We start from the raw sequence: 11,654 nt of genomic DNA, 5'->3' as shown, positions 1-11,654 counted from the left end.
TAGCTTCGTATGTATAAATAAAAAAACAAGGGCACTGTTTTACAGGGAACTTTATCACCGGATATAACCATTTAGACCTGCTTAGTTCTTGCATGGAAATGTATTAGATGAATACTTACCTGCTCAGCACTTGAGCAAATCTATCATCCTGTGTTTCCTCTTGTTAGTGGTATGGCCGAGGAAGGTTTGTTGTTATTTTGTGATGCGTTATCACCAAGGAAAGGTGCTATTGATGGTTTCCTGTCCAGGGAAGTTGTTATGTGATGTTTTGTCCCCAGGAAAGGTGTTATGTGATGGTTGTCAGCGGGAGGTGTCATGGTTATGTGGCTGGTTGTCCCAGGAAAGGTGTTTAGTGTTGATGGTTGTCCCAGGAAAGTTTGTTATGTTATGTGATGAGTTGTCCCAAGGAAAGGATGTTGTATCTGTCTTTGCATGTTGTGTCCCAGCAGAAAATGTTATCGTGATGTCTTCTGTCCCAGGAAAAGATCTGTTATGTGATGGTTTGTCCCAGGAAAGTTGTGATGTGATGGTTTGTCCCAGGAAAAGTGTATGTGATGGTTTTGTCCCAGGAAATTGTATATTGTGATCGTCTGTACCAGAAAGGTGTTATGTGGATGGTTGTCCCCAGAAGCAGGGTCTGTTATGTGATGGTGTGTCCCAGGAAAGTGTTATTGATGGTTTGTCCCAGGAAAGGTGTTATGTGATGATGTCTGTCCCAAAAGGGTTATGTGATTGGTCTGTCCCAGGCAAAGGTTAGTGATGGTTTGTCCCAGAAAGGTGTTATGTGATGGTCATGTCCCAGAAAGGGTATGTGATGGTTTGCCCAGAAAGGTTGGTTATGTGATGGTTTGTCCCAGGAAAGTTTATGTGAATGGTTTGTCCCAGGAAAGTGTCATGTGATGGTCTTGTCCCCAGCGAAAGGTGTTTATGTGATGGGTCTGTCAAGGGAAACGTGTTATGTGATGGCTCTGTGGCTTGAAAGTAACAGGATGTTAACCTCTACTTTCTCTCTGTTCATTCAGACATAGATTTTAAAGGCCATGCTGGTAAAAACCCTCCCTTCACCAAAGCAGCCGATTTCTCGCTGCTGCAAACGAGGCTCTGGTCGAACCAGCTGTGAAACTCATGAACTCAGGTGGAACCTTAGTGCACGCTTAATGGCACCTACCCTATGTTAGTGCACTTACGTTTGACCAGGAGTTCCAGCATAAAGCTTCCACGTAGGCTCTGACCAAAAGTAGTTGTACTATGTAGCAAATAGGTGTCATTTCAGAACAGACACCACTAATCAACCGATGAGACGCAAGTACAGACAGAGGACGACCAGCCGGGCTAGTCAAAACCGCCCACCTTTCAAACCTCCACCTGGGCTGGTGTGCACATCCACTCAGGCCTGGAGCTAGTCAAACCCCCACCTGGGCTGGTGTGATATGCCACTCAGGCACTGGCTAGTCCAAACCGCCCACCTGGGGGCTGGTGGATATCCACTCAGGCCGAGCTAAGACTCAGGAACCCCCACACACTAGGACAGCTGAGGGAGTGAATATACCTGACTCAAAGCACAGGCTGAGTCAAGAGAGCACCCACAACCTGGGGCTAGTGAATACGTGATAGTACGCAGCTCAATCTCTGGAGACTAGTCTATGCAAACGAGACCCACCACGCTAGAATGGAGATATCAAACGAACAGAGGACAAAAGTATACTACACAGCGAAGACGGGAAGGAGAGGAAACAGAGGTATAAACTGACACGCCACGAAATCGAAATCTGTATATGAGTGAATTATGGAAACTCATGGAACACTCGAAAACGATTAATATAAATTCGGAATGTTTGTATAGAATACGTAAAAGATGTTTGCACCAACACGGATCTGAGAAGTGTGAGAGAGACAGAGGGGAGAAAGAAGGAGAAGGAGGAGAGAGGGGAGAGGAGAATGTGTACAGCTTGGTGCAACGGGATTAGCTCACGTAATGTCGCTTAGCAAGTGACGATCATCGTCCCTGACTTGTCAGGTCTGTTATGTGTGAGCCTCTACCGTTCGCTTATACGAGTGATAGGAAGACCGAGGCGAGAGAGGGTTACACTGAGCAAATCCACTAGTGTAGAATACTACCAAGGGTAGTCTAGGATGACGCGTTTCATGGTCTAGATTATAGTGCTGTTTTTAGAGTGTAGGGCGGCAGGTAACCCTAGGGTTAGAGTGTAGGGGCGGCAGGTAAACTAGTGGTTAGAGGTAGGACGGCATGGGTAGTGGCCTATGTAGACCGCCTCTTGTCGTCTAGCGAGTTGATGTAATGTGACCGACAAGATCAACTAGAAAGCCTAACACTGTTTGTTAGGTGTTTACGCAAGGCAGCAAAACAGAGATAAGTTATAAAGCCCGTCCCTGAGTGAGCTATCAATAGAGTGTCTAATAAGGTCAGAACGGCAGAGCTTATAACAGAAACCGCATGCCTAAACCTCCAATAGAGCAGAGCTCATATGGCAGGGCGGACAGGTGTAAAGAAGCCTAGTGGTTAGAGCTGTAAGGTGGCTAGGAAAAACGGCCAGCCGTAGAATAAAAGCACATAGCCAATAAGATACCTGTAGAAGAACCTAGAGAAGGAAGCCCGACGAGCTCTGAGGTGCCTATGGTTAGAGCCTGTAGGCACGGCAGGATTAACGCAGCCTGAGTGAGTTTCAAGTATGCGGCTGTAGGGGCGGCAGGTAGCCTATGGTTAGGCGCAGGTGTGGTGGTTTGAGGATGGGGCCTGGGCAATGAAATGAATCACACATACAGTGATGGGTTCGATGAGGAAGAATGTAGGGGGCAGGCCAGCGTGCATTCCATCTAATGATAAAGAAGGCTAGTGTTAGAAGTACTGTCCACTGATGAATTTGGATAAGAGAAGAAGTATGTTTAGAAAACAGTGCGGCAGGTACTAGGCCACAACCTAAGTGTATATCAACACGTAGCTAGACAGGCAGCACCAGCGACACGCGAGGCACTACACGAGGTCTACTAGAGTTAGGACGGGCGCAGGTAGCCTAGTGGGTTAGAACGTGTAGGGGCAGGAGGTAGGACTAACTGGTTAGAGTGTAGGGGCACGGGGCACGCGGAGGAACTAAGTGGGTTGAGGAGAGAGTGGTGTACGCAAGCTGGCAGCATCTGAGATGATCCAGCACTCCATGTGTATTGTCTCCTTCTGGTTTACTCTTCCCAAACTGTCTCAGGTTTTACTCTCCCAAAACTATTCTGGGTTACTCTCACAAACTATTCTGTTTTACTTCTCACAAACTTTCTGTTTTAGGCTTCCCAAACTGTTCTGGTGTTTACTCCCCAACTATTCTGGTCTTTACTCTCCAACTATTCTGTTTTACTCTCCCAACTGTTCTGGTTTTACTCTACCCAACTGTTCGGTTTTACTCTCCCCAATCATTCTGGTTTTACTCTTCACAACTGTTCTGGTTTTAGCTCCCAACTGTTCGGTTTACTCTCCCACACTATTCTGGTGTTACTCTCCCAACTATTCTGTTTTACTCTCCCAACTTCTACTACGTTCTGGTTTACTCTGGCCCAACTGTTCTGGTTTACCTGCCCAACTGTTCTGGTGTACCTCCCAACTGCTCTGGTTTAACTCTCCCAACTGTTCTGGTTTACTCTCCAACTGTCGGTTTACTCTCACATGTCACTTCATCTCTGGTTTACTCTCACAGACTATTCTGGTTACTCTACAAACTGTTCTGGTTTTAGTCGCCAACTGTTCTGTTTTGATCTCAATATCTTTACTTCATCCCAACTATTCTGGTTTTACTCTCCCAACTGTTCTGGTTTTACTCCCCAACTGTTCTGTTTACTCCTCCCACTTCTATTCGCGTTTTACTTCACAACTTTCTGTTTTAGTCTCCCAACTTCTGTGTTACTCTCCCAACTATTTCTGGTTTTACTCTCCCAACTTATTCATGGTTTTACCTCTCCCAACTTCTGCGTTTTACTCTCCCCAACTGTTCTGCGGTTTTACTCTCCCAACTTGTTCTGGTTTTACCTTCCCAACGTTCTGGTTTAACTCTCCCAACTGTTCTGGTTATCTCCCAACTTGGTCGGTTTCTCTCTCAAGTTCTGTTATCCAACTGTTCTGTTACTCTCAATTTACTCTCCAACTGTTCTGGTTTTAACCCTCCCAAAACTGTTTCTGGTTTATTAAAGTTCGTTACTCTCCAATTTCTGGTTTTAGCTCACAACTGTTCTGGTTTTTCCCACGTTTGTTTTACTCTCCCAACTGTTCTGTTTACTCTCCCAACTGTTCTGCGGTTACTCCCCCAACTATTCTGGTTTTAGTCTCCCAACTGTTCTGGTTTTACTCTCCCAACTGTTCTGGTTTTACTCTCCCAACTGTTCTGGTTTTACTCTCCCAACTGGTCTGGTTTTAGTCTCCCAACTGTTCTGGTTTTAGTCTCCCAACTGGTCTGGTTTAACTCTCCCAACTGGTCTGGTTTTAGTCTCCTGACATTATTTAGTTGAAAAATGATCCGGTAATGTTTTGTTGTTTGGAAGCGAGAGAAAAATCGAAGGGCTTTAGCTCACATTTCAACGTCTTAACTCCATCTCTGTTCTTCAAGATTTCAGAGTGAGGTACATTTTTTACTCGCTCCCTCCGCCGAGTTTCGTTGCCCAAGGTGATCTGGCAGCCTGTGGAGCCAATCACGGTGCCCTGCCGTGACCTGGCAACCTGAGCAGCCAATCAYAGGTCCCTGCAGTATGAACGCAGGCAGTCTCGCCCTTCAGAGAGTTGGAGGAAACCTCTTGGTGTCCAGACTGGTGTTTCTCTCTCTGTCTGTCCAGATGGTGTCATATGTTAATGAGGCTGGCTGTGTGTGTGTGTGCGTGTGTGTGTGTGTGTGTGCGTGCGTGCGTGCGTGTGTGTGTATGCGTGCTGTGTTGACTCTGGCAGTCCATTTCTGTTTGGCAACAGGAGAGATAATGGTCGGTCGGGGACTTGCTGACCTTAGATAGGACAACCACATATTGGACATGTCGTTTTGGTCCAACATGCCTTTTGGATGCTGTTCGATGCAGGTGAKACAATGTGACGGTCTGGCTGTCCAYTGCTGTTTGGTAACAGAGGAGTTGATGGACTCTATGGCCTTCAGACAGGACAAATAGGACAAAATAAAGTGTTTTAGTTCAAGGGGCCCTTCAAAGTGATGTTCTAGGTAGGTGATACACTCAGGAATAATGATACGCTCAATTTGGAGATCACAAAATGACCTGCCGGACCTCACTTCAGCACCAGAGACAGACAGAGACCACAACCAGAGACACAGCGACAACAGAGACACAGAGACACAGAGACACAGAGAGACAAGCACCCGAGACACAGAAAGACATAGCACTAGAGACACAGAGACACAGAGACACAGAGACACAGCACTAGAGACACAAGGGACACAGAGACAAGAGACACAGAGACACAGAGACAACAGCGATAGAGACACAGGAGACGATAGAGCACAGAGACACATGCAAGGACATGAGACACAGAGACATAGAGACAATAGAGACACAGAGACACAGAGCACAGAGACATAGAAACACAGAGACATAGAGACACAGAGACAACAGAACCAGCACTAGGACACAGAGACACAGAACACAGCACTAGAGACACAGAGACATAGAGACACAGAGACATAGCACTAGAACACAGGACATAGAACATCAGAGACACGAGACATAGAGACACAGAGACACAGAGACACAGCACCAGAGGCCACAGGGACACAGAGACACAGAACAGAACACAGCACTATAAGACACAGGGACAAGAGACAACAGAGACACAAGGAGCATAGAGACAAGACAGAACCAGAGACACAGAGACAAGAGACATAGCATGAGAACACAGGGACAATCAGAGACACAGCACTACAGACAGAGACACAGGGAACAGACACAGAGCACAAGAGGCCACAGAGACAGCAGAGACACAGCACTAGAGACACAAGAGACACAGGGACACAGAGACAGAGACAGAGACACAGAACAGAACACAAGCAGCTAAGTAAGACACAAGAGACACAGACGAACACAGAGACTTAGCACTAGAGACACAGGGACACAGAGACACAGCACTAGAGACACAGGGACACAGCGACAGAGCAACCAGAGGCACCAGAGACAACGAGAGACCACGAGACACCTAGAGACACAGAGACACATGACACTAGAAAAGACACAGAGACACAGAGGACACAGCACTAGAGACACAGGGACACAGAGACACAGACCAGAGGCACAAGATACGAGACACGCACTAAAAGACAGAGAGATATAGCACAAGAAGACCAGAAGACCCGAGAGACAGCACTAAGACACAGACAACAAGGGACAGAAGCACCAGGACGACACCAGAGACACAGAGACCACAGAGACATAGAGACACTGAGACACAGCACAGCGGCACTAGAGACACAGAGAGGAACTTAGCAGCAGCTAGAGCCGACAGCATAGAGAACACAGAGACCACAGCCGAGAGACACAGCACCAAGAGACACAGCACCGAGACAGCAGCAAACCAAGACACAGCACCAGAGACACAAGAGACAGACCAGAGACATAGCACTAGAGACACAGGGACACAGAGACGCATCACACAAAGAGACACAGAGACAGCAGCACTAGAGACCAGAGACACAGAGACCACAAGACGCACGAAGACACAGGACACATGCACTAGAGTGATCAGTATATATGATATGTATCAGGATGATCAGTATATAAGTGCTGATATAATAACGTAATGCAGGATGATCAGTATATACGATATGTATCAGGAGTGATCAGTATATATACGATATGTTCAGGAGTGATCAGTATATGATAACGATAGTATCTAAGGAGTGATCAGTACTAGGATATGTTCGGACTGTAGTTTCGAGTATCAGAGTATAGTATAGATATGTTCATATAGTATAACATTGAAGGAGTGATCAGTATATACGATATCGGTATATCGTATGCAGGAGTGATCAGCATATTACGATATGTATCAGTGAGTGATCAGTATAATACGATATGTATCAGGATGATCAGTATATATGATAGTTAGGAGTGATCAGTATATTAGATATGATCAGGATGATAGTATATATACGATATGTATCAGGAGTGATCAGTAATATTACGATATGTATCAGATGATCAGTATATATAAGATATGTATGGAGTGATCAGTATATAGATATGTATCGGAGTGATATATGAAATATGTATCAGGGTGATCAGTATATACGATAATGTTTCAGGACTGATCAGTATATATACGATATGTATCAGGAGTGATCAGTATATATGATATGTATGCAGGAGTGATCAGTAATATATGATATGTATCAGAGAGTGGATCAGTATATACGATATGTTTCAGGACTGATCAGTATAGTAGATACGATATGTATCAGGAGTGATCAGTATATATAAGTATGTTATCAGGACTGATCAGTTATATAGATATTATCAGGAGTGTCAGTATATATACGATATGTTAGGACTATCAGTATATAACGATATGTTAGAGTGATCAGATATATAGATATGTATCAGGACTGATGCAGCATATATACGATTATGTATCAGCAGGATCAGTATTATACGATGTATCAGGAGTGATCAGTATATATACGATATGTATCAGGTAGTGATCAGTATATAATAAGATATGTATCAGGAGTGATCATATATATACGATAGTATCAGGAGTGATCAGTAATATACGATATGTATAGAGAGTGATCAGTATATATACGTATATGTATCAGGAGTGATCAGTAATATTATGTATCAGGAGTATCAGTATATATACGATATGTATCAGGAGTGATCAGTATATATCGATATGTATCAGAGTGATCAGTATATAACGAGTATTATCAGGAGTGATCAGTATATAATACGTATTGTATCAGGAGTGATCAGTATATATACGATATGTATCAGGAGTGACAGCATATATATACAGTATGTATCAGGAGTGATCAGAATATATCGATATGTATCAGGAGTGATCAGCATATATATATGTCAAGTGATAGTATTCGAGATATGATCACTATACGTATGTACAGAGTGAATAATATATACGATATGTAATACAGGAGTGAATACATATATAACGATATGTATCAGGAGTGTTCAGCATATATATGATATGTATCAGGAGTGATCAAGTATATATACGATATGTATCAGGAGTGATCAGTATAATACTATTGATATGGTATCAGGAGTGATCAGCATATATACGATATGTATCAGGAGTGATCAGTAATATAGTACAGATATGTATCAGAGTTGTATCAGCTATATATAGTGAATGATGTATTCAGGAGTGATCAGTATAATATATACGAATGTATCAGGAGTGATCAGTATATACGATAATGTATCAGGAGTGATCAGTATATATAGATATGTATCAGGAGTGATCAGCATATAATACGATATGTATCAGGAGTGATAGCATAATATACGATGATTCAGAGTGATCAGAATATACGATATGTATCAGGATATCAAATATAGATTTCAGAATCATATATACGATATGTATCAGGAGTGATGCAGCATATATTATCGGTATGTATTCAGAGTGATCAGCATATATACGATATGTATCAAATGGAGTGGATCAGTATATAGTACGATGATGTAGATCAGGAGTTGTCAGCATATATAGATGATATCGAGTGATCAGTATATAACGCATATGATCAACGGAGTGGATCAGTATATATTGATATGTATCAGGAGTGATCAGTATATATGATATGTATCAGAGGATCAGATAGTACGATATGTTATCAGAGTGATCAGCATATATTACGATAGTATCGGAGTATCAGTATAGTACATAGTATCAGGATGATCAGTATAGTACGATATGATGAGATCAGTAAAGTAACACAATATTGTCAGGAGTGATCAGCATATATACGATTGTATCAGGAGTGATCAAAAAAAATATAGCCACTTCTGTGAGCCTGTGAGCTAGCATGTAAGCAACACAATACTGTAATAAGTTTCATCTTATTTCAACTCCCCTTGGACAGCGGTAGGAGGGAACACTTGTTAAATGGCGTGTGCTGGCTGCGTATCCTGTGGGGAATGGTTTGATATGTCTTCGTAGAGGAGCCTGGCTGTCTAATGAGAGAGGGAGAGAGAGAGAGGGGGAGGGAGAGGGAGAGAGAGAGAGAAGGGAGAGAGAGGGAGGAGGGAGAGAGGGGAGGGAGGGAGGGAGAGGGAGGGAGAGAGAGGGAGGAGGGAGGAGGGGAGAAGAGGGAGAAAGAGAGAGGGGGGGGAGGAAGAGAAAGGGGAGAGGGAGGGAGGAGGGAGGGAAAGGAGGGAGAGAGGGGAAGAGGGAAGAGGAGGAGAGGGAGGAGGGAGAGAGAAGAGAGAGAGAAGGAAGAGAGCGAGGGAGAGAGGAGAGGGAGAGAAGAGGGAGAGGGAGGAGGGAGAGAGGGGGGGGTGGGAGAGAGGGAGAGAGAGGATGGAGAGGGAGGAGGGAGGAGGGGAGGAGGAGGAGGAAGGAGAAGGAGAGAGGAGGGAGGGGAAGGGAAGGGAAGAGGGAGGAGGGAAGGGAGAAGGATGAGGGAGAAGGATTGAGGAGGGAGGAGAGAGAGAGAGAGAAGAGAGAGGGAGAGGGGAGAGGGAGAGGGAGATTTTCAAACAGTATTGTATTGTACTCCAGTGTAGAGAGAGGAACATCTGAAGGTGTGTCATTAACGATGGCTGAACTTCTTTCTGGGAGCAGTGTGTGTGTGTGTGTGTGTGTGTGTGTGTGCGTGTGTGTGTGGTGTGTGGTGGGTGGTGCGTGCGTGCGTGTGTGTGAGAGAGATAAGTACATGAGTTGTACACACATGGATTGACTGTGTGTGTGTGTGTGGGGGGGGGGGGGGGGTGATTATATTATATATATAGATGTGGATTTGGCTCGGAACGTGTTTGGTTCCGTGTGTTGTCTGCCCCTCAGTCCCATTATCAGGGAAGGTTCAAAGGCCAAATGGGACACACAGACTACCATAGCTTCTGCTCAGAAGATATGCATAATTTAGGGTATCAGTTGGACAGACTTAGTTCTTCCTGTCCCCCCCCCCCCCCTCCCAAACACAAGTGCTGATGTCTTCGGGTTTCCATAGAGATCTGTTGTTTATAGTAACGACCATGTGATCGTTGTTTCTCATAGAGATCCTGTTGTTTATATAGTATGACATGTGATCTTTGGTTTCTCATAAGATCCTGTTTTATATAGTACCGACTGTGATCGTTGGTTTCTCATAGAGATCATGTTGTTTATATAGTAACTGACCATGTGATGTTGGTTCTCCATAGAGATCATGTTGTTTATATAGTAACCGACCATGTGATCGTTGGTTTCTCCGTAGAGATCCATGTTGTTTATATTAACGACCATGTGATCGTTGTTTTCTCCATAGAGATCCATGTTGTTTATATAGTAACGACCATGTATCGTTGGTTTCTCCATAGAGATCCATGTTGTTTATATAGTAAGACCATGTGGATCGTTGGTTTCTCCATAGAGACCATGTTGTTTATATAGTAAGACCATGTGATCGTTGGTTTCTCCATAGAGATCATGTTGTTTAATATGTAACGACCATGATCGTTGGTTTCTCCATAGAGTCCATGTGTTTATTATAGTAACGACCATGTGATCGTTGGTTTCTCCATAGAGATCCATGTTGTTTATATAGTAACGACCATGTGATCGTTGGTTTCTCCATAGAGATCCATGTTGTTTATATAGTAACCGACATGTGATCGTTGGATTTTCCATAGAGATCCATGTTGTTTATATAGTAACGACCATGTGATCGTTGGTTTCTCCATAGAGATCCATGTTGTTTATATAGTAACTGACCATGTGATCGTTGGTTTTCTCATAGAGATCCATGTTGTTTAATAGTAACTGACCATGTGATCGTTGGTTCCCATAGAGATCATGTTGTTTATATAGTAACTGACCATGTGATCGTTGGTTTCTCCATAGAGATCCATGTTGTTTATATAGTAACCGACCATGTGATCGTGGTTCTCCATAGAGATCCATGTTGTTTATATAGAACGACATTGATTGGTTCTCCATAAGATCCATGTTGTTTATAGACGACCATGTGATCGTTTTTCTCCATAGAGTCCTGTTGTATTATAAGTAACCGACCACTGTGTATGCAGTAGGTCTACCATGCTCTACGGTAGTGACTCAGGATGCATCCCCAAAGGCACCCTATTCCTTTATAGGTGCCTATCGGCCTGGTCAAAAGTAGTGCACTATATAGGGAATAGGTGCATTGGCCATAAGGCTCTGGTCAAAAGTAGGCACAATATAGGGAATAGGGTGCCATTTGGAACACAGCTAGGCTGTCATTGAGAAAAGTCTTCTCGATCTCCTTAACTTCATATTTCTCCTGTCAGCCCAACGTTGTCCGTCCCAGCTCTCCAGAGAGTGTAGGCTGGTGGTATCATGAGCATACAATGCTGCGACAGGCAACCAAGCCTGACGGGATTCAGTTTTGACAGACAAGGCTGCGGAGAAGTGAGACGGCTCCTCTGTGCTCCGAATACAAAAATGAGAGCCATTCCTTAGTTCTCAT

The 11,654-nt window shown here is 44.0% G+C and overlaps 1 pseudogene; it reads right to left on the bottom strand.

The window, feature by feature from the left end:
• The window catches only part of LOC139028573 (potassium/sodium hyperpolarization-activated cyclic nucleotide-gated channel 3-like), a 54,841-nt pseudogene that overhangs the window by 41,424 nt on the left and 1,763 nt on the right, over positions 1–11,654 (bottom strand).

This window comes from Salvelinus sp. IW2-2015, linkage group LG13 (assembly GCF_002910315.2).
Source record: "Salvelinus sp. IW2-2015 linkage group LG13, ASM291031v2, whole genome shotgun sequence".
Taxonomy (NCBI): domain Eukaryota; kingdom Metazoa; phylum Chordata; class Actinopteri; order Salmoniformes; family Salmonidae; genus Salvelinus; species Salvelinus sp. IW2-2015.
This window is presented reverse-complemented; position numbering and strand designations above follow the sequence as displayed.